General features: G+C 47.8%; 1 protein-coding gene across 1 annotated transcript in view; it reads right to left on the bottom strand.

The window, feature by feature from the left end:
* The window catches only part of ACACB (acetyl-CoA carboxylase beta), a 98254-nt gene that overhangs the window by 70316 nt on the left and 3321 nt on the right, over nucleotides 1-24617 (bottom strand). The window lies entirely within an intron of this gene.

Raw genomic sequence — 24617 nt, forward strand, 5'->3', positions numbered from 1 at the left:
CCCACTCCAGAGGAAATCACATTTGACTCCGGCATTTACGCATCTCCGTGGTTCTGAACGATGTGTGTACGTTATCCTGTGAGTCATCCGTTAAGATATCATCCATCTATGAGCTTGTTATCTTGGCAGACACGGAATTACTGCTCTTAAGCAGCCACCCCATCCCCTTTCCCCAACCTCGTAACACAGGTAACCTGCAATTTGGTAGATTTATGGTGTTTTATGAGTCTGGGATCATTATTCACAGGTGAGGGTTTGTGGCATATCAGATATCCCTTTCTTATTTTTATTTTCCTGGAGTTAATTACTTTGTTTTTTAGCCTGGTTTTCCTTGCATCTTCATCTCACTCCTCAGCCTCCTAGGACACGTAAGACAATCAGTTCCACTGCGTTTTCATTGGCCACAGCCCTCCTGAAGGCCTCGACACTGCTTGCATCTGGACACAGTCCACTAAGACCCTGTACAACCATCAGCTGGGACTTCCCTTTACCGACATCCTTAGGATTCCCTGTGCCTTTCCTGGGGGTTTTATCCCCCTAATTCAGAGTGCCACATGGCTCCCTCTTTTTTGATAGACCCCTTCGTCTTGCTAGGGCACATCCTACAGTGGTTTCATCCAGTTAAAAAGATGACAAACTGCAGGACATGTGACAGCGAGGCCCCAACGTGCCTGTCTTGGTCCTGGCTGTATAGGCTTCTTTTGTCGCTCTCACCCCAGAGATCTCCTTTGGTTCTCTTAGATCCCTTTGCTTTTCTGTCCTCCATGTCTTGCCCTTCTTTGATCTACCCTCTTGCTTCAGTGGAAGACATCCTTCAGTAGCTTTCTAAGAAAATGTGTTCGGGGGAGCAAATGTTTTGTGGCCTTGCATGTTCTAAAACTGTCTTCCTTCTGCCCTCACACTGGACCCAATCATTTAGCTGTGCATGGAATTCTAGGAGGGAAAGCCTTCTCCTTGAGAATTTTGGAAGCCTCAAGCCATTGTTGTTGTGGCTTTCAAGAATGCTAGAACCAGAGCTATGCTGATCCTTGGTCCTTTTGTAGGTGACCTGTTTTTTCCTATCCAGAAGCTTATAGGTTCTTCTCTTTTTGCCAGTATTCTGTAAGTTTAGGGAACAATTTTAGGAATGTGCTGAGGCATATGTCTACTTCCATCAGTAACCCTGGGAAGCTGTCAGGTTCCTTCAATCTGGAAACTGAAATCTGGAGATTTATCTGCAAATTTTCCATCACTTCCCCGACAAAGGTTTGGCTACTGGTTTTTCCAGGAGTCGTGTACAGATGTGAGAGTTGGACTATAAAGAATGCTGAGCACTGAAGAATTGATGCTTTTGAACTATGGTGCTGGAGAAGACTCTTGAGAGTGAGTCCCTTGGACAGCAAGGATATCAACCCTGAATATTCACTGGAAGGGCTGATGATGAAGCTGAAGCTCCAATACTTTGACCACCTGATGTGAAGCGCCAACTCATTGGACAAGACCCTGAACCTGGGAAAGATTTGAGGACAGGAAGAGAAGGGGACAACAGAGGATGAGATGGTTGGATGGCATCACTGATTCAATGGACATGAGTTAGCACAAACTCTGGGAGACAGTACATGCTGGCATGCTGCAGTCCATGGGGTCGAAAAGAGCTGTACATAACTCAGTGATGAACAACAACAAAATCTCCTTAGTGACTTAACTGCCTCTTTTTCCTTCACTTTCTCCTATTATCTGGATGTTGAAATTCCTGAATTGGCCCACAAGTTTATATATTTTTCCCTCTCTTATTACTCTTCTTATTCCTTCTGGGCTATTTCCTCAGCCTTATCTCCTAACTGTTCTAATAGCATGCTTTTAATGTCTAAGAGCTTGGTTTGGGGCTGTAAATGTCCCCTTTCCTATGTACCCTGTTCCTATGTGTGCTCCCTACCCCCGATGATGGTATTTACGGTAGCTTTTCCAAGTTCTCTTCTCCTGATGTGGTTTCTGTATCTCCCATGTTTCCTGTGTCCCTTCTGGTTGGGTGTTTGTGGTTTGCCTTCCATCTTAGAAACTGCACTTGAATGTATGATAAGCCTTGGTTGCTCTCTCAGGACCAAGAGCAGGAACCAGAGAGCTGATGAAAAGTACTGGGCATGTGGTGAGGTCACTGAACCCTGAGCTCAATGCAGGGTGGTTTGGGAGGGAGGGCTGTGTGTTGGGGAATTCCAAGTATTTTTTGAGGCATCTTCGCTGGCTGGTCCAGTTCCCCCAGTGAGGACAAGTCTGTGGGGCTTCTGTTGTTCAGTCACTAAGTCGTGTCCTACTCTTTGTGACCCCACGAACTGCAGCAAACCAGGCTTCCCTGTCCTTCACTATCTCCCAGAGTTTGCTCAAACTCATGTCCATTGAGTCAGCGATGCCATACAACCATCTCATCCTCTGTAGTCCCCTTCTCCTCTTGCCCTCGATCTTTGCCAGCATCGGGGTCTTTTCTAATGAATCAGCTGTTTGCATCAGGTGGCCAAAGTATTGGAGCTTCAGCATCAGTCCTTGCAATGAATATTGAGGGTTGATTTCCTTTAGGATTGACTGGTTTGATCTCCTTACAGTCCAAGGGACTCTCAAGAGTCTTCTCCAGCACCACAGTTCGAATGCATCAGTTCTTTGGTGCTCAGCCTTCTGCCTGAAAGTTAAAGGTTGGCCAGGCGCTGGGACAGGTCTGGAGAATAGGACAGCTTTCAGGATTCAGCAGCGACATAGCACCCATCCTCTGGTTTGGGAAGTAGGCCCACGCTCCACTATGCTCATCAGTGTCCAGTCCAAAGACCCTCTACTTCCCATCCTCCAGAGATCAAACCGCCTGCCTGCAACTGGGGTGGAAGTGGGCAGCCCCCAGCCACCTGGGCACATGAGGGGACCTGGGATTCTTTCACCTTGTCCTCCTCACGCTGGGGTCCCCGGATGCCAAAGCACACAATGCTGCTGATCCCGGCGCCTTCAGGATACAGGCCCTCAGCTTCTCTCTCTGCTCCTTATGGCTCAGACCTCTTGGTTCCATTAACCACTGACTGCTTGTTCATCTGCTTTCCAGTTTCCAAAATGTCACTGCTAACTCCTGCTTCTGTTCTGCCAGGACCTGATGGGTTTCCAGCTCTTTAATAAAAATCTTGGAATTCCCTGGTGGTCCAGGGGTGAAGAATCCACCTGCTAACGGCTGGGACACAGGGTTGATCCCTGGTCCAGAAGGATCCTACATGCTGCGGAGCAACTAAGCTTGGGACACAGCTACTAAGCCTGCGCTCTAGAGCCCAGGAGTCGAAACTACTGAGCCCACACCCTGCAACTACTGAAGCCCTAGCACCCTAGAGTCCGCGCTCCCCAACAAGAGAAGCCACCGCAATGAGAAGCTTGCTCACCGCAACCAGAGAGTAGCCTCCGCTGAGCACGGCTAAGAAAGCGCGCACACAGCAATGAAGGCACTGTGCAGCCAAAACTGAACAAATAAGATGTGAAAGAAAAAGCTCTTGTCCTTTGGTGAGGTTTAAACAGGTGCGGAATCAGGCGTTCTGTCCACTCTCTCTCATCCCACCAACGGGCTATTCAACCAGGGAGACAGCCGCCTGCCAGGCATTAAGTTAGAGGTTTGCCACTGAGGGATGTGTCCAGTAACTGTGTCACCAGGCATCTTGGGAGGGTGGGTCTGAGGGGCCAAAAAGTTTTGGTGAAGAACTGACAGGTCCTAAGGAACACTGCCAGCAGGCCACTGGGAACAGCAAAGTTGTAGGCCAATAAGCCACCGGGGGAAAGAGATCCCATTTTACAGATAGACAAACTGAGGCCCAGCCAGGCAATCACCCAGCAAGTAAACAGGACTGGGGCTCTTGCCATCACCCCAGGAAATGTTGGTGTGGGCATTTCCTGCTACACAAAGTCTTTGCATCCAGGATAGTTCCCCATGGGGAAAGCCTTCTAGAAACCTGCAGTCTGTCCCCCTCACCCTCTCCAGGCTCTGCCTATCAGAAATGAAAAAACGGACTTCCAGGCCAGGGAACAAAACCAGAAATGAATGACAGAAAACCATCGTGAGGGCATGAGGGTATACCATAAGAGGATTTGTATTTTTCAATGAAGACTTTCTTAGTTCAACTGGGCTTCTGCGTACTGCCTGAAAGAACAAACAAATGGACAAGTGATTTCCGGCCCTTGAGCTGGCCTTCCTGCCTCCCATAAATTGCAACCAGCTTCTCTTCTAAAACCTCCTAGGATTGAAGTGCTAAAATGAAATGGGACTTGGAAAAGGACTCTGGAGGTCAGTATCATCTTGCAAATGTGAACAGGGCTTTTATCAGAATTATATTCCGCGAACCAGCAAGCGTGTTTTGTTTCACTGAATAACAGCCTGTTTTTATTTCTTTAAAACAGTGGTCCCCAACCTTTTGGCACCAGGGACCAGTTTTGTAGAAGATAATTTTTCCACAGACAGGGCAAGGGGGGAGGGATGGTTTCAGGATGACTCAAGCACATGACATTTATTGTGCATCTTATTTCTATTATTATTACATCAGCTCCACCTCAGATCATCAGGCATTAGATCCCAGAGGTTGGGGACCCCTGCTTTAGAAAACAGGCAGATTTGGCCTCAGTGCTGTCATTTGCAGACCCCTCATGTAGGAAAGCAGACACCAAAACGGGCAGTTTTCTCACAGTGGTTGAACAACGGGTCGTTCCTGTTTTCTTCTCTTTGTCTACATTCATTAAATTTTCCATCATGCTATTAACTTTGTAACAGGGATGCTGAAAGCCATGGTCATTTTGGTTTCCATCAGGTAAGGCACTCAGTAGCCTCCACTATAAAGTGAGGATAATAACACGTACCTCACTGGATTGTGAGGATTAAACAAGCTAGCACATTTTCCAGTGGTCATGTGTGGATGTGAGAGTTGGACCAAAAAGAAGGCTGAGCACTGAAGAATTGACGCTTCTGAACTGTGGTGTTGGAGAAGACTCTTGAGACTTCCTTGGACTGCAAGGAGATCCAACCAGTCAGTCAATTCTGAAGGAAATCAGTCCTGAATAGTCATTGGAAGGTTGGATGCTAAAACTCCAATACTTTGGCCACCTGACGCAAAGAACTGACCCATTGGGAAAGACCCTGATGGAGGGAAAGTTGAAGGCAGGAAGAGAAGGGGACGATAGAAGATGAGATGGTTAGATGGCATGACTGACTCAATGGACATGGGTTTGAGCAAGCTCTGGGTGTTAGCGATGGACAGGGAAGCCTGGCGTGCTGCAGTCCATGCGGTCGCAAAGACTCAGACAAGACTGAGTGACTGCAATGAACTGAACTGAAAGAAAGTAAAAGCCAGCACTGGGTGCACGGAAAACTTTATTATTTCAGTGCAACGATGCCAAGAGAATCAGGGGCTACTGATCTCCCCACCTAACCAAGAATGGCATCAGGCTGCTCCTCCGCCCAGGGCCTCCTCCCCAACCACCCACTCTCCCCACTCTGTCCATGGTCTCCCCAACCAGCTAGCTTGATCCTCCAGCTTCAGAAAATCTGAGACATCCCATTTTTATACACACAGCCTTAAAACTCAGCAATTTGACCTAAAGCGCAACAAAGAAAAACTTAACCGCTAGAAAAACACCTTTCTGTGGCCTGGGGAAAACCATTCATGGCTGCCGTTTTGATTTCAAAACTGGTGACACAGCCCCTCCATCAGGCGGGCCCCAAACCCATCACAGCAAAGTAGGTGGGTGAACACACAGTGCTGCTGCGGTGGCTTTGCTTCAGGGTCAGCCTCAGAGCCGGCAGCTATTTTTAATCTGTTTCTGACGAAGCTGGAGGCCAATCAACATTAGCTCTGGGGGGCTGACCTTTGGCCGGCATTCGTTCCAAGACAAGAGTGGGGGCTGAAATACCCCACGGTGACTTTGGAGATGGCTTCAGGTGCAGGCAACGATGCAAAAGAGCTGTCAGCGAAACACCAAGCAGCGTCAGCTGCCCAGGCGTGAGAACAGGCAGGGCTGCACGCGGAAGGAAGGAATAAACATCCTCAAGTGTCGCCATAGATTGGGCCCAGAGGGGGCCTTCCTGAATCCCCACAGCCTTACACAGGGGAGGCCATAATCTCCTGCACACAGTGAAGAAACCGAGGCTCAGAGAGGCCCACAGACCTCAAGTCATACAGCTGGCAGGTGGCAGAGCTGGGCTTCCAGTCCGACTCTACCTGACCCCTGGAAGCTAATTTCAAGGCAGAAAGCCATCTGAGATCAATGGAAGTAACTATATGGTCTGGACTTTGAAAAATAAGCACTTACATCTGAGACACAATTTTGAAGGCCAGGGTTCTCAACTGGGTGCAACCCTGCTCCCTTGGGGACACACAGCAATGCCTGCAGACATTTTTGGGTGTCAAAATGTGCTCCTGGCATCTAGTGGATAAAAGCCAAGGATGCTTCTCAACATCCTGCAAAGCCCCCCACAAAGACTGTTGTTCAGTCACTAAGTTGTGTCCAACCCTTTGTGATCCCATGAACTGCAGCGCGCCAGGCTTCACTGTCCTTCACCATCTCCCAGAGTTCACTCAAACTCATGTCCATTGAGTCAGCGATGCCATCCAACCATCTCATCCTCTGTCGTCCCCTTCTCCTCTTGCCTTCAATCTTTTCCAGCATCAGGGTCTTTTCCAATGAGTCAGTTCTTTGCACGAGGTGGCCAAAGTATTGGAGCTTCAGCTTCAGCATCAGTTCCTCCAATGAATATTCAGGGTTGACTTCCTTTAGGATTGACTGGTTTGATCTCCTTGCTGTCCAAGGGATTCTCAAGAGGCTTCTCCTGCATCACGGTTTGAAAGCATCAATTCTTCGGGGTTCAGCCTTCTTTATAGTCTAACTCACATCTGTACGTGACTACTGGAAAAACCATAGCTTTGACTAGATGGACTGTTGTCAGCAAAGTGATGGCTCTGCTTTTTAATATGCTGTCTAGGTTTGTCTCAGCTTTCCTTCCAAGGAGCAGATGTCTTTTAATTTCGTGACTCCAGTCACCATCTGCAGGGCCCCAAATGTTAACAGTGCCACCGCTGAGAGATCCCAGCAGACTAGAGCCATCCTTCCAGGCTTTGAATCAGAATCTACTACTTACGACCTGGGGAGTCATGGCAAAGTTGTTTCCACACTTTGTGCTTTGGCTCCTGATAAGAAACGCAAACATTCAAAATCCTAATGGTGGACTTCCCTGGTAGTCCAGAGGTTAAGAATTTGCCTTCCAATGCAGGGGATGGTGTGATCCCTGGCTGAAGAACTAACACCCTATATATCATGAGGCACCCAGAGGTCCCGCTCACTCTAGAGCCCACGTGCCACAACTAGAGAACCTGGCCGTCTATGATGAGAAGCACATGTGTCGAAACTAAAGGGAAGCCTGTGCACATGCCACAACAAAGACCCAGCACAGCCCCATCCCCAAAAAACTGATGCCCAGACTACTAATCAATCAGCATCTCTCGGGGTTCAGGGATTGAGGGGGGACTCAGGCATCTACATTTTTCAAAAGCCCCCCAGGAAACTCTAATGTGCACGACCCAGGAGTGAGACCCACCCACAGACCAACAATCAACAGGTCAACATGGGCAGCTGGCCATGGTGCTGAGCTGGATTCCCTTAGCAGTGATGTCACCATGCAGTATTGTGGGGCTCACTGAAGACCAGATTCTTCTGCCTCATGGCCCTCAACTTTATTTCCTTCTATTCCACTCAAGACTCCTCTTGAGCAGCTCTTCTCCAACCACTCTGACCCACATTCATTCATCTGTTCTCTGAACTCTAGTCCTGTTTGCACACCAAAGGATGCTGGCTGGCATTTGGGACCTGGCCTTCCTGCTAGTTCTGGCTCCTCAGTAGATTGTCTAGGGCTTCAGGACAGGATCCCAAACACCTCACAACTCCCCAGGCATCTTTAGCAACCGAATCCTGTCATCACTGTTATCAGCTGTCCAAATGTCTGTGCTGACTCAGGACAGCACTCAAGTTCTGTGCGTAAGAAGCCTGGAAAGTCCAGTTAGGATCAGCCTCAGGGACAGATGAGGAAACCAAGGTTCAGAGGGTGGATGACACTTGCTAAAGGTTACACAGCTCAGTGGCAGAGTGGGGCTGTCTATCTCCATCTTTTTAGCGACTCTAAGCTAAGAGAGGAACCATGCAGTGACCCAAGAAAGCATCTTCATAGTGGCTCAGACGGTAACGTGCCTGCCTGCAATGCAGGACACGCAGGTTCAATCTCTGGGTTGGGAAGATCCCCTGGAGAAGGAAATGGCAACCCACTCCAGTACCCTTGCCTGGAAAATCCCATGGACAGAGGAGCATGGTAAGCTATACTCCATGGGGTTGCAGAGAGTCAGATACAACTGAGCGACTTGACTTTCACTTTTCAGTTTCATTATTATATACACTGTGATCACATGGCCTTTTGAACTTGCCAGGACAATTCCAATTTCTTGCAAGTTCATTTCTTTGGATTAAAGTATTTGTGAAAACTATTCTTTTGGATTAAGGTGTGGTTGGATGGCATCACCGACTCAATGGACATGAGTCTGAGCAAAGTCCAAGAGATTGTGAAGGACAGGGAAGCCTGGCACACTGCAATCCATGGGGTTGCAAGGAGTCAGATATGACTTACCGACTGAACAACAATAAACAACAAAAGTTATAGGTTAGGGACCTCCCTGGTGGTACAGAGGTTAAGACTCCACCCTCCCAATGCAGGGGACCCAGGTTCAATCCCTGGTCGGGGAACTAGATCCTGCATGCCCCAACTAAGAGCCTACATGCCTCAATGAAAACCCAGTGCAGCGAGAAAAAGAGTTGCAGGCTAAAGTTTTTGTGGTGACAGGGGAAAAAATGCATCCTTTCCAGACCACCTGATCTGCTTTTGTTACTCTAGGATTTAAGTGTTTTGGCTGGACAGGTTAGATTAGGGATCCAAATGTGGAAGAAATATAACTCCCATACTCCCCAAAAAACTTAGTGCACAAGAATGACTGTGACCCAAATCTGGGAGCCCTGCCCTTCTGCGGCCCCTCTGCTCAGACACATTCTGAGCCCTCCAAGTCTCTCTGAAGGCTCTGACAGTCTGCTCTGCGGAAGGACTGAAAAACTGGAGGGCCAGCCTCCCTCCTGGAGGAGTGGCCACACATCCGGGACATATCTCTCGCTCTCTCTGAGCCCATAGCTGAGAAATCAACAACCACTGAGGTCCCTCTGGCTCTAGGAGTCTTTTACTGCCTTGGTGTGCTCACCAGCCACAGTCACTAGTTGCCAGCCGAGTCCTTTAGTCTTCTGACTAGTCCAACATGAGGAAGGGCTGACATTTAGAGTCTGTTCAAGCACATCAAGCATTCGAACATGGCTGCCCATGGAGAGCCCTTTGCGCAACAGCCTGAGTGTGAATCCTGGTTATCCTCTCACCAGCCCCAACAGCCTCAGTTTCCTCATCTGTAAAATGGGGGTGACAGCACCCACTGAGTGTCCCATGGTGGTGATGCAGACCTGGCATGAGCTCACCATACAGAGTATTCAGTCTGGCATCTTGAAAGCACCCCATAGAGGAAGCACTTAATTACTGTTGCCCCAGGGGGCTGTGATTTTGAATTACTAAGAAAACACCTGCTTCCCCCACTAGACCAAGTGTTCCCAGAAGGCAGAGCTCAGGTTTCCCAAACATTTCTGGGTCCCTTCCTGTTTCTAGATGCAGACCGTATACTCGGGAGATATTCAAGGAATGTTTATGGGCCAGATGGATATACCCTGGGAAAAGAATAAGTGATAGAGACTTAGCCATGAAGCTGTTTTTTGCTGTGTTGGTTATAATAAGAAAAAGGGAGAAGGAGCCCAAATATCCATTCTTTGTAGGAGATTATTTATACATTTTAAAGTGTATCCAAACATGTACACTATCATATAAGAATAGAATCGAATTGCCAGTCTATGTCTGACGCAGGATACAGCATGCTTGGGGCTGGTGCATGGGGATGACCCAGATACATGTTATGGGGAGGGAGGTGGGAGGGGGGTTCATGTTTGGGAACGCATGTAAGAATCAAAGATTTTGAAATTTAAAAATAAATAAATAAATAAAGTGTATCCATTTAAAGGAACACAATGGACCCCTTCTGCATGCTGCAGAACAAGGGTCGGCAAATGTCTTCTGTCCAGGACTAGATAGTAAATACTTTAGATTTTAGAGTCTAGACAGTCTCTATTCCACTACTAAACTCTGCCCTTGAAGCACAAAAACAGCTATATATGTTCCAATAAAACCTTATTTGTAGACCCTGAAATCTGAACTTCATGTAATTTTCACAACTCACCAAGTAGTATTCTTTTGATTTGTTTCAGCCATTCAAAAGTTATAAACTATTCTTTGGACTTCCCTGGTGGTCCAGTGGCTAAGACTCCACGCTCCCATTGCAGGGGCCCAGGTTCGATCTCTGGTCATGGAACTAGATCCTACATGCTACAGCTAAAACATCTCATGTGCTTCAGCTAAGACCCAGTGTAGATAGATAGACAGACAGAGAAGGAAAGAAAGGTAAAAACTATTCTCTGCTCACCAGGCACACAAAAACAAACTGTGGGCCATAGTCTGCAGAGCCTGGTGGTAGAATACTTACAAAAGAATGAGATATAAAATGAAAGCGTGAGTTATGACATAGTATGTTCAGTATGATTCGAGTTCACAAATTAAAATACATCTGCACGCACACAAAAAGGCTGCAAGACTACATAGCAACTGTTAATAAAGATCAAATGTGGGTTGAGTTTGTTCTTCCTTTTTCGCTTATCTATAATTTTCTGAATTTTGAACAACGAACATAATTATCATCACTTTGGTAATTTTAAAAAATGCAATTAAAATGAGACAAAAAAGAAATGAGATTAAACAAGTTGCCCCAAGAAGGACTCAGGCACAGAAATGGCAGCGCTCATCTGCTTAGCAAACAACCTTAGATGGGATGCCTGCCCAGGGGCACGTGAGTCCCCCTCCCACCCGGGCTTCACGATCACGAGGCTTCAAAAATACCTACCATGTGCAACCATCATCCTTATCAAGGCTAAGGGGAGGACGAGGCGGAAAGCTCGGCCTCCGCCAACCTGTCAACTAGAGGCACCTGTGCGCTCCTGCGCTGCCTCCTCCAATCAGCATCACTGCCAAAACTGCCTCTTCAAATGCCAAGCCGAGCTAGCGGCTTCGAGGAGGGCTCCATCTCCCCAGCTGCCAAACTGAAGCCAGCGTTTCTTTGGGTGGGGGCGGAGGCGGGGAAGACGGGGTGGTGCAGCTGGTTTTTACTCGGGGCAGGGAGTTGGGGGTGGGGTGGGAGGGACTCGGCACAAGCTTATAAAAGATAAAGGTCATTATACTGGAAGACTGACTTACTTTACTTTGCGGTCAGGGGAACAGACCTTGCACTTGGCAGGGCTCATGTCGACCGTCCTGCCGCTCACCAGGCTGCTCTTGGGACGCAGAGCATGCACCCCCGAACCCCGTGAAGCAGACCCCGGTCCTGGGGCCCGGCCAGGTCCTGACAGGGAGGCGGAGGCGCTGTCCTAGAGAGCCTCGGGCCGAGTGGCGCACCAGCCTGCAGGAGCTCAACTCTGCGTCTGGCTTCCTCCATCCTGAAAAGCGTCCGGCACGGGAGTGTCGGGGGGCGGGGGCGGGGGGGCAGACGCGCCCGCCAGGCCCCGCCCCAAGGCGGGCCCCGCCTTCCGGGCAGGCCCCGCCCCCGACCGGGCCCCGCCTCCCGCCTCCCGTCCCGGGACTGGACGCGAACCCCGCCTTCTCCCCCCAGCGTCCGGTCCCCCTCCACCTCCCCTCGCCCAGCCGGCAGCCAGCCGCGCAGCCACCGCTGACCTTGGGCGCCCGGAGCTTGCGGTCGGAGAGTTTAAAAGAATCTCGAGGCTCCCCAGTTCCCCCGACTGGAGTAGAACAATTCCAGGATAGCAATCCCCTACACTCTGGCAGCTGGGGAAAACTCTCCAGCAATTCACGTCCTGGAATACGCACACAGTAGAGCAGTGGTGGAAAATAGGGGTTCTTTAATATGTGAGTCCAATGTCACCTCGGTGCCTGGTAAAAGCCCCCGGAGTCAAGCCAACTTCTGGCTTCCAAGCGCCGGCTTTTGCTTTTTCTTTCATCTATGCTACCAGACACATGTCTGCTCCAGCCTCCTCCCTACCCACCCACCTCTCCTCCCCAGCCCCCAGTCCCCCACCCCTTCCCCCGTGATCGTCTGGCACACACTTGGAACCACCTGGGTCCCCAGCTAAAATGAGGGCCTCCAAGACAGGAAGGACGCAGCTGCCCTGTGACCCTAAGTAAGTTTCCTTCTAAGACAAGTACAGGGTCCTCTTTGGTGCCTTTGTCTCATTTAATCATGGCAACAACCCTACTGGTTTTATTTACTATCATTATACAGATAAGGAGAGGATGCAGAGATAGAATATATACAGGTGCTGGAGACTTGGACCCGGACAAACTGATTCCAGTTAGAATGAACGAATGAAGGCTTCTCCAAGTAGTTGAAAGGACCCAAAACACTGCCTAGAAAACACTGCAATAACAATAAATGTAACTTACGTTGACAGCAAACCAAAACATAAAAAATAAACTGTGTGCATGCTCAGCCTTGTCCTATTCTTTGCAACCCCATGGACTGTAGCCTGCCAGGCTCCTCAGATACAAAAACACAAAAACACCCAGCTGCCATTTCTGAAGAGCTGGGAGCAAAAAGTGAGTGTCAGGGCATTGTGCATGTGCCCTGCACACAACCCCACAGAGGGTTGGGCAGACCACCTACGCCACCTCTCCAATCTGACCCCTGGACACACCTCTACCCTCACCCCATATAAGGAATGAGTTCCCCTCCCCCTTGTGAGGGAGCAAACAAAGGAATCTGTTACTTGTTTTCTTTCCCTCCTGCAGCGGCAGCCGGCTGCCTTGTCTGAACTTCTTGTCTGGCCTCTAGTCAGTTTCTATTGGTCGAGGAAGGCCAAGAACCCTGGTCGGTAATACTATCTCCTAACTCTTCCCATTGGGCTTCCCTAGTGGCTCAGATGCTAACGAGTCTGCCTGCAATGCGGGAGACCTGGGTTTGATCCCTGGGTTGGGAAGATCCCCTGGAGGAGGGCATGGCAACTCCAGTATTCTTGCCTAGAGAATCCCCATGGATAGAGGAGCCTGGTGGGCTACAGTCCATGGAGTCACAAAGAGTTGGACATGACTGAGCGACTAAGCACAGCACAGCACAACTCTTCCCATTAATGGAAAGAACAAGTTAGAAGGAGGCTGGAGGCTGGCTGGAGGTGCCTTTCCCAGGGCCCAGGTTAAGCGGAAGCATCAACACTGGGAGTTCGAAGACCACTTTCTGATCTGCATCTGCTGAGGGTCTGGGTTTGAATGGCTTTGAGGTCTTCCCAGCCTATGCTGGGAGACCTCAGGGAGACCCCTGAACCTCTCTGGGCTTCAGCTTCTTATATATGTAGTGAAATGACTGGTTTGCTTTCTCCTCCCCATCACTTTTATACCTCTGAGCCACCAGGGAAGGGTGTTTTGTGATTAAACATCATTAAAACGTCTTATAACAATATTTACAGCAGAAAGTTAGAAAATGCAGAAGATGATATAAATGACCCATATAAATGACCACATAAAGACAATGATTACTATTACACACTTATTAAGAATGAACAGTTTCTTTCTTTTTTTTTTGCCACAATGCATGGCTTGTGGGATCTTAGTTCACCAACCAGAAATCAAACCCACACCCTCGGCAGTGAAAGAGTGGAGTACTAACCATTGGACCACCAGGGAATTCCCTCGAACGTTTTTTGTGCTTACTGTGCACCAGTAAATATTCTAAGCATACTACACACACGTGTCTACAATCCCTCACCAGAAGTCCCCAGGGTCCAATGTATTTTGGAATTTGGGAATTTTTTTTAGGAAGGTAAGCCTTATATGACACATTATGGTGTTAATATTTCACCAGAAGAAGGCATAAATATTCACACAAAGTGGGATAAATGAAGACCAAAAATAACTGGGCATCTACGCAAGGCAGGTTTTGGTAAGTACATTCACAGCCAGTTAATAAACTTAAGTTTCATAACTTTAAATTTTAGGACTGTATAATCCTGAACCTGCCCCATTCCACTCAATCCACACATGCATTCCCAATGTAGGAACATTAAGGTAACATGCTAGTAAGAGGTGGCTCTGAACCTGGGATCTTAGCCTAGGTCCACTGTGTACTAACCACTTTGCTGCTTGTCACGAACACGTGGGATTGCCCCATGACCTTCATTTCACAGTATAACCAGTAAGGAACTATTTTGCTACATCATGTAATGTTCTCATCAGCTCTGTTTCAAAGGGTTACATGAGATTCTGACCCCTAGGGGAACTGTTTCCAAGTCCAAGGAAAGGTCAGGTTCCAACTCTTGGCCTGAGATGAACCCAAAAGCAAAGGGACAGGAGGGGAGCCCAGGAGGAATTCACACAGTTGTTTTCCTTTTGTCCAGGAGGGCTGGGTCTGTGCCATCCAAAACAACAGCCGCCAGCCACAGGAGGCTATTTAATTAAAACTTAAATTAAAAACTCAGTTCTGGGAATTTCCTGACAGTCCAGTGTGCTAAGGGTGCAGGCTCAATCCCTGATTGGGGAACTAAGATCCCAAAGCTCCATCATAAGGCCATAAAAAAATAAAATTCAGTCCTTTAGTCACACCAGGCACACTTCAAGTGCTCAGCAGTCAAATATGAATGGCTGCCAAACTGAACAGCAGAGTTCTAGAATATTCCATTCTGGAACATTCCAACCTGGCAGAAAGTTCTGTTGGACTGTTCTAGTTTGGCTTGAAAGTTGCCTCTTCCAAGAGCTCTTACCTGACCTGACCACATTTCTCTAAAATAGACCCCACAGGTATTTATTCTGTACCCTGTTTCCTTCCCGGCATTGAACACACTTGGAAACTATCTTGCAGTCTACCTATTTATTTGCACATTTCCAATCTCCCTGCTAGGATTTTCTATCTTATTTCCTGCTGGAACCATTGTGCTAAATGCATCTCTCCATCCTTCCTCATTAGAAGTCGCTTAGAACCAGCTCACTGGACGTTCAGGTCTAATAATCTCTGATGCTTATCCATTTGGGTAACTTGGTTTCAGTTCAGTTCAGCTCAGTCGCTCAGTCATGTCCGACTCTTTGTGACCCCATGAGTTGCAGCACGCCAGGCCTCCCTGTCCATCACCAGCTCCCGGAGTTCACTCAGACTTAAACTTGGTTTAATACACTGCTTTTCCCTAATCCCTGCTGAAATTGCCACAGTGAGGGAAAGAACAGGGTCTGGAGGGGAGAGGATATTGGAGATTACTGGAGAACACACTGTGTGATACGACAGAACCTGAGTCCTGCTGTCTAGCAGATTTGGCCTTAAAACTTGGCTCTGCCACTTCTGAGCTGTGTGATCTTAGAAAAGGTACTTTGCCTCTTTTTAAAACCGTTTTTTTAAATTGAGGTATAACTTCCCTGATGGCTCAGATGGTAAAGAATCTGCCTGCAATGCAAGAGACCTGGGTTCAACCCCTGGGTCGGGAAGATCCCCTAGAGAAGGGAATGGCAACCCACTCCAGTATTCTCGCCTGGAGAATCCCATGGACAGAGAAGCCTGGAAGGCTACGGTCATAGAGTCGCAAAGAGTTGGATATGACTCAGTGGCTAACACTTTCATAGTTGATTTACAGTGTTGTGTTAGTTTTTTGTACACCAAAGTGATTCAGTTATACACATATACTTTTTCAGATGTTTCCTTTATACATTATTACAAGATAGTGAATTTCATTCTCTGTGCTATATAGTAGGTCCTTGTTGTTTATCTATTTTAAATATATAGCATGCATGAGTGCTATGTTGCTTCAGTTGTGTCCAGCTCTTTGCGTGTGTGTGTGTGTGTGTGTGTATATATATATATATATATATATATACTGTGTCCAGCTCTTTGCAGACATATATATGTTAATCTCTAACTTCTAACTTATATCCTCCCCTGCTCTCCCTTTTGGTAACCATAGGATTGTTTTCCATGTCTGAGTCTGTTTCTGTTTTGCAAGTTCATTTGTATCCTTTTTTTTTTAGATTCCACATATAAGTGATATCATAAGATATTCGTCTTTTTTCTGTCTGACTTACTTTACTTAATATGGTCATCTCTAGGTCCATCCATGTTGCTGCAAATGGCCTTATTTCATAATTTTTTAAAATTTATTTTATTTATTTTGCTGCATTGGATCTTAGTTATGGCATTCGTGATCTAGATCCCTGAGCAGGGATCGAACCCAGACCCTCTGCATTGAGAGCACTGAGTCTTAGCCACCGGACCACCAGGGTAGTCCCTGTTGCAGTTTTTTTAAAGCTGAGTATCAGAGCCTCAGTTTTCTCATCTGTAAAATAGGGATCCATTGCGAGCATTGTACTGTGTTTATGAAGGATAAATGGGTAATTTATATAAACTATAGGTAGAAGTAGGGAAGTTCTGGGTAAATCTGAGTGCTGGATGAAGTGGGTGCTGGTGGGAAAGGGGCTGAGGAGTCTACTTCTTATTAAGCACCTACTGTATACCAGACTCTGCATACTTTATACACATTATCCCGTTTAATTTTACAGACGCGGCACCCCGTTCAAGGTCACGCAGTGGACGATGGCAGAACCAGAGTGGAGCTCAGCTCTGAAGCCTGGCCGTTCCTTTAACCCTTCAAGAAACTCAAAACTGCCTTCCCCTAAAGACCATCAGCTAGGGAATATTTTCTTTCTCAGTTCCAGTAACCAGGGTTAAAAGTTAAGCTCACCAGGAACGTGGTGCCTATGGAAGTGGCCGTCTCCTCATCCAGCTTTCTCTCATTTTGACAGTGTACACACACGATGTGCTTAAAAGTGAAGGAGGAAACAGAACAGGCTCTCTCTTGAAAGCAGGACTCCAACTTGGGCCGGACTGTGGACTTTGAGCTATATGCCCAGTATCTATGGAAACGACATACCAGTTGGAAACCAGGCCCCCAGAAGGAAGAGCCCCAGGGCTCTCCATTGCTAAAAGAATACCCTAATTTTCTGTGTAACCAAATAGAATCGTACACTCTATTATGCTTCTTGGGGTATGACCACAGGCCTATTGATAACTGCACTGTGGGCACCCCACTCCAGCACTCTTGCCTGGAAAATCCCATGGATGGAGGAGCCTGGTGGGCTGCAGGCCATGGGGTCGCTAAGAGTCAGACACGACTGAGCAACTTCACTTTCACTTTTCACTTTTATGCATTGGAGAAGGAAATGGCAACCTGCTCCAGTGTTCTTGCCTGGACAATCCCACGGACGGTGGAGCCTGGTGGGCTGCCATCTATGGGGTTGCACAGAGTCAGACACGACTGAAGTGACTTAGCAGCAGCAGCAGCAGCAGTAGCAGCAACTATCTAGGCTTAAGGCATATGAATCACGGGTTAACTTTGATTGCATCTTTCTTTTTCCTGTGTTCAGACTAGTTTCAGGGACCCTTATACACTTAGGGTATATAAGGGGGATCAGGATCTGCATGTCTTCACCTGCCAGTCAGCATGGCCGAACCAGAACACCAGGTGGTCCAAGACTGTTTCTCCCTTAAAGTCTGTTCTCCCTTGGTGGGCTTGACCAGGTGTGGATGAAAACACAGATGGGTTAAAAAAAAAACCCAAAAAACTGGTTGGGGTCTTGGCTAAGAGGAGACTCTGCCTTGGGCCCGCCGGTGTAATAAACTGCACTTCACTACCTGCATTGTCCTTCTGAGTGAGTTTGTTTCCCGGAAACGCGTAGCTACAACATTTGGTGCATTGCCCAGGAAACTCCTCACTTTGAGGAGACAAGTCCCATTTGGGACTACTCCGAGGCCTTGTGGCTTGAATCTTCTAGAGGGAGGAAGGCGCCCCACCCTTCTGGAAGGATTCTGCTTCTCAATGCCCAGACCTCTCACGTTAGCAGGTAGTAGACGGCAGCAGAGGAACTGAGTGCTCAGGTGAGGAGGAACCCACCTGGCAGGGTGGAAGAGGGGGCCTGATCACCTCCCTGGGAGGGACTAGAAGGAGCGGGGACCCACAGGAGCCTGGAATAGGCAGGTGGCAGCAATTGCTTGGTGCACAGGTCAACGAATGTGTTAGGGCTTAGGAAGGAAATTTGTGAAGGTCATTTAGGAGGTGAGTCCACGCCATCTCGGGGAAAATTATTACCAGCGATCACCAGGGGATTTTTAGGAGAAGAAACTTGGTCCTTGTGTGCTCGTATTCTACCCTCCCCCAGGAGGTGTCTCGTCTGCTGTGAAATTCTTGACCCCCTCAGAATTGTCAGGCTAGAAGGAGCAGGGTACATAAGTGAGTATGAATTGGCTTTTCTGGAGATGGCCTGAGACGTGGGATATTTAACCCATTTGTGTTTTCATCCACACCTGATCATGTCCACCAAGGCAGAACAGACTTTAAGGGAGAAACAGTCTTGGACCACCTGCTGTTCTGGTTCGGCCATGCTGCCTGGCAGGTGAAGACACGCAGATCCCGATCCCCCTTCTCCCTCTGGGATCTGGCAGGATTTGGACGAGGATGACGTGCCCTCCCCCATACTGGATGATGAAGACGCGCCCGCCTCCCAGTGCTCCACCAGGACCGGAGGCCGCCTTAATGTCTGATCCAGGGCCAGGTGAAGTTCCTGCAGCAGCCGCTGCTCCTCCGCCAGCTCTCCCGGAGGTAGAAGTCTCTGGCCAACACCTCCAGGATCCAGCTCCAGTCAAACTGCTCAAGCTATACCCGCCTCTCCTCTCCCAGTGAGTACTGACAGGAAGGGCAAAGGAGACACCAGAATCAAACAGAGGCTGCGCTCCACTAAGGAGCCAGAGGAAAGGGCCCCCGCTACAAATGCCCCTCAGAGAGTTACAGCAGCCTCCGGTTCAGGGGACAGACAGCCACCACCATCAGCTCCCCCGTAGCCTATTATTACCAGATTAGGCTAATGGAGACTATTTTTCGAACCCACCGCCTTGCATGGGATGACATAATCCAACTACTAGTCTCCCTCTTCAGCACTGAGGACAGACACAGGATCCTAACTGAGGCCAGAAAATGGTTAAGAGCAATGGCACGTGAGGGTACTGCAAACCCGCAGCGGTGGGCAGAACTAGCCACCCCGATGAGAGGCCCCGCTGGGACTGTAACACAGAGGCAGGGAGGGGCCACCTGGAGAGATACCAGGCGGCTATTTTACAAGGCCTCAACAGGGGGGCCCGAAAAGGTATGAGTATGGCAAAACCCTCCAAAGTGATTCAAAGGGAAAGCGAATCACCCTCTGAGTTCAGCGAAAGACTGTGTGAGGCCTATGACTTTATACACCAATAGACCCAGCCAGAGGCTGCTGGGTCTCAGATGGTGACTAAATGCAGCCTTTGTGTCTCAAGCCTACCCCAAAAATATCAGATGGTGGGGGGCACCAAGTGACTCATGAATTTTTATACATCCCTGAATGCCTAGTACCTTTGTTGGGAAGAGACTTGCTGTCTAAATTGGGGGCACAAGTGACCTTTTCCCCCACGAAAGACCCACTGTTCGAGTGGGCTCAACCACCTATTTACTCTTCCTCTCAGTAACCCCTCAAGATGAATGGAGGTTGCATGATCTCCTGGAAGGGAAACCGGATGGGCTAAACAGTCAAGAGAGAGAGTTAACTCAACAATTCCCTGAGGTCTGGGTGGAAGACAACCCCGGCCCCAACCCCAGCCCTCCCCCCTGCCCCCAGGCTTGCAAAACATGTCCCACTGTTAATAGAACTCAAATCCAGTACAATGACATCAGCACTCGCCTTAGGCCTGCCAGACCTTGCAAAGCCGTTGACTCTTTACATGACTGAAAAGGACAAGGTGGCTGTGGGAGTGTTGTCCCAGACTACGGGGACACGGGACAGACCCGTGGCTTATCTCTAATCAGCTGGACAATGTTGCCACTGGGTGGCTGGGATGCTTATGGGCAGTTGCTGTGGTTGCCTTACTGGTCCAGGAGGCAACTCAGCTGACTTTGGGCCAAGATTTGTTCATAGAAGTCCCGCATGAGGTCAACGCTCTCCTGCGAGGGGACCCCCATAAATGGCTGTCAACATCCCGGATTACTCAATACCAGGGACTGTTATCTCTCCTTCCTGTGGGAGAAGGTGGGCCCTCACATGACTGCAAGGAAATATGCCAGCAGACCTGACTTGAGAGACCAGCCAATTCCAGACCCAGATTGGGTCCTGTACACCAAGGGCACCAGCCTGGTGAAACAAGGACAATGACTGTCGGGATATGCAGTAGTCATGGAAGAAACCATCGTTGAGGCTAGCTCTCTGCCGTCACACTGGTCTCCTCAACGGGTCAAACGATATGCTCTAATCCGGGCCCTCCAGCTGTCAAAAGGTAAGAAGACAAACATTGACACAGACTCCAGGTATGCTTTTGCCACACTACAGGGCTCTGTATAAGGAGAGAGGCCTTGGACAGCTAGTGAAAAAGATATTAAAAATATGGAAAAAATTAAGACCCTATTAGATGCTGCCTGGGAACCAGAAAGGGTTGCAGTCATACACTGCCAAGGACATCAAAAAGAAGATACCCACCCCCAGGCTTGGGGAAACAGACTGGCAGATAAGACCACTAAATAAGCAGCCGAGGGCTTGGGGTGACAAGTGAGGCCCTTATTAAAGCTCTCATTTTGGCAGAGCTGCCTGAGCTAATGCTAGACTCTCCAAAATACACTGAAGCCTAAAACCAACTAGCCAAAGCAGAAGGGGGTATCAAGACTGAAAAGGGATGGTAGGAATTGCCAAGTGGCCAATTATTGGTACCGGAGGAGCTGGCACCCACTCTGGTAAGCCAAACACACCAAACAACCCACCTAGGCCATGATAAACTGGAAGAGCTAATTCAAAAATATTTCTTGGTTCCCCACCTCTGTTCCCTAATGCAGGACAGAATCTCAGAACTGCACTGCCTGCTCACAGGTTAATGCCGCCTCTCGGCATGGACAGAAACCTCCAGGGATTCAACTAAAAGGCACGCTGCCCTTAGAACACCCGGAAGTGGACTTCACTGAAATGAAACCTCACCGACATTACTGTTACCTGCTGGTCATGGTATGTACGTTCTCGGGATGGGTAAAAGAGCATCAGAAGTAGTCCAGTGCCTGCTTAGGGAAGTGGTTCCCAGATTTGGATTGGCAACCCACTCTAGTATCCTTGCCTGGAAAATCCCATGGACGGAGAAGCCTGGTGGGCTACAAGCCCAAGGGGTCGCAAAGAGTCGGACACGACTGAGTGACTTCACTTCACCAGCGCTGGATCAGACAATGGCCCAGCTTTTGTAGCTGATTTAGTACAAGTAAGCAAAACTTTAAACAGAAAATGGAAACTGCACACTGCATATAGGCCCAGAGTTCTGGGATGGAGGAAGGAACCAACCGGGCACTTAAAGAGACACTCTCCAAGTGGATCATAGAGACTGACTGCTCCTGGGTGGACTTGCTTCCGATGGCTCTGCTCAGACTCAGGATGACCCCATGGTCCCATGGCTATTCTCTGTACAAAACTGTGTATGGGAGGCCCCCTCCCATAATAAAACAGGTGTCAACAAATTTGCCTCAGGCAGAGGGGATGAGATTTCACAGCAGATGGAACAACTGGGTAAGATAATAAATCAGGTAACTAAGTTTGTACAAGAAAGGGTGCCATTCCCCCTTGGGAACAGATTCATGAGTTTACGCCTGGTGACCAAGCATGGGTCAAAGATTGGAAACATGATTTGCTAGCCCCTCGGTGGAAGGGCCCTTATACTGTTATTCTAACTATCCCTACTGCAGTTAAAGTTGCAGGTATTGCCCCTGGGATTCATCATACGAGGGTGAAGACAGCAAACCACGCAGACCCAGAAAACGCTGAGTGGACTGCGCAGAGGGACCCCACTGACCCTCAAGAGGCTAAGATCATCCTTAAGAAGAAGGAAAAGAAGATCCCGGATGAGCCCCTTCAGGATGAAGCCACATGATCAACTCCTGCTGCTTGGCCTCATCAGTGCGCACATTCCTATACGGACGTCACAACACCTCCAACTGTTGGGTATGTGGGGCTATGCCTCTGTCTGTGATGGATGGACTTCCCCGGTGGGTGTCACCGCTCCACCAAGAAGATTTTAAATCACTCTGCCCTTTTCTGGGAAGACAAAAAGAGACTTTCCTTTCTCTTGTCAATCATAATCTCTCCCTGCTCTCTTGGTGTAAGCCAGATCTACAGTCAATAGACTCAGCTCGTGGGGTTACATATTATGTAAACACCAGTTTCATAGAAGTAACAAAAGCAGTAATTCAAAATAGAATGGTTTTGGACATGCTCACAGCTGTTCAAGGAGGGACCTGTGCTTTAATTAAGGGTGAATGTTGTGTATATATTCCTGATTTATCTGGCAATGTATCAGCTGCTTTAGATGATATGGAAAAAAAACCCAGATAAGAGCAATGTAAAATGAAAACATTCCTTTCTGGACTTTGGGACTATCTTGGGTAAAGGGTGATTGGTGGAAAACTATATTTACCATTGTTATACTTGCCTTGATAGTTCTGCTCTGTGGACCCTACATTTTCCAATGTATTATGAACTTTGTGGAGAAATAACTCCAGAAAGAATGAAGGGATGGAGCCAAAGCAAAAACAATACCCAATTGTGGATGTGACTGGTGATAGAAGCAAGATCTGATGCTGTAAAGAGCAATATTGCATAGGAACCTGGAATGTCAGGTCCATGAATCAAGGCAAATTGGAAGTGGTCAAACAAGAGATGGCAAGGGTGAATGTCGACATTCTAGGAATCAGTGAACTAAAATGGACTGGAATGGGTGAATTTAACTCAGATGACCGTTATATCTACTACTGCGGGCAGGAATCCCTCAGAAGAAATGGAGTAGCAATCATGGTCAACAAAAGAGTCTGAAATGCAGTACTTGGATGCAATCTCAAAAACAACAGAATGATCTCTGTTCGTCTCCAAGGCAAACCATTCAATGTCACAGTTATCCAAGTCTATGCCCCAACCAGTAACGCTGAAGAAGCTGAAGCTGAACGATTTTATGAAGACCTACAACCTTTTAGAACTAACACCCAAAAAAGATGTCCTTTTCATTATAGCGGACAGGAATACAAAAGTAGGAAGTCAAGAAACACCTGGAGTAACAGGCAAATTTGGCCTTGGAATGCGGAATGAAGCAGGGCAAAGACTAACAGAGTTTTGCCAAGAAAATGCACTGGTCATAGCAAACACCCTCTTCCAACAACACAAGAGAAGACTCTACACATGGACATCACCAGATGGTCAACACCGAAATCAGACTGATTATATTCTTTGCAGCCAAAGATGGAGAAGCTCTATACAGTCAACAAAAACAAGACCAGGAGCTGACTGTGGCTCAGATCGTGAACTCCTTATTGCCAAATTCAGACTCAAATTGAAGAAAGTAGGGAAAACCGCTAGACCATTCAGGTATGACCTAAATCAAATCCCTTATGATTATACAGTGGAAGTAAGAAATAGATTTAAGGGCCTAGATCTGATAGATAGAGTGCCTGATGAACTATGGACTGAGGTTCATGACATTGTACAGGAGACAGGGATCAAGACCATCCCCATGGAAAAGAAATGCAAAAAAGCAAAATGGCTGCCTAGGGAGGCCTTACAAATAGCTGTGAAAAGAAGAGAGGCGAAAAGCAAAGGAGAAAAGGAAAGATATAAGCATCTGAATGCAGAGTTCCAAAGAATAGCAAGAAGAGATAAGAAAGCCTTCTTCAGCGATCAATGCAAAGAAATAGAGGAAAACAACAGAATGGGAAAGACTAGAGATCTCTTCAAGAAAATTAGAGATACCAAGGGAACATTTCATGCAAAGATGGGCTTGATAAAGGACAGAAACAGTATGGACCTAACAGAAGCAGAAGATATTAAGAAGAGGTGGCAAGAATACACAGAAGAACTGTACAAAAAAGATCTTCATGACCCAGATAATCATGATGATGTGATCACTAATCTAGAGCCAGACATCTTGGAATGTGAAGTCAAGTGGGCCTTAGAAAGCATCACTGCGAACAAAGCTAGTGGAGGTGATGGGATTCCAGTTGAGCTGTTTCAAATCCTGAAAGATGATGCTGTGAAAGTGCTGCACTCAATATGCCAGCAAATTTGGAAAACTCAGCAGTGGCCACACGACTGGAAAAGGTCAGTTCTCGTTCCAATTCCAAAGAAAGGCAATGCAAAAGAATGCTCAAACTACCATACAATTGCACTCATCTCTCATGCTAGTAAAGTAATGCTCAAAATTCTCCAAGCCAGGCTTCAGCAATACGTGAACCGTGAACTCCCTGATGTTCAAGCTGGTTTTAGAAAAGGCAGAGGAACCAGAGATCAAATTGCCAATATCCGCTGGATTATGGAAAAAGCAAGAGAGTTCCAGAAAAACATCTATTTCTGCTTTATTGACTATACCAAAGCCTTTGACTGTGTGGATCACAATAAACTG

The sequence above is a fragment of the Capricornis sumatraensis genome, chromosome 17 (genome assembly GCF_032405125.1).
Source record: "Capricornis sumatraensis isolate serow.1 chromosome 17, serow.2, whole genome shotgun sequence".
Lineage (NCBI taxonomy): Eukaryota > Metazoa > Chordata > Mammalia > Artiodactyla > Bovidae > Capricornis > Capricornis sumatraensis.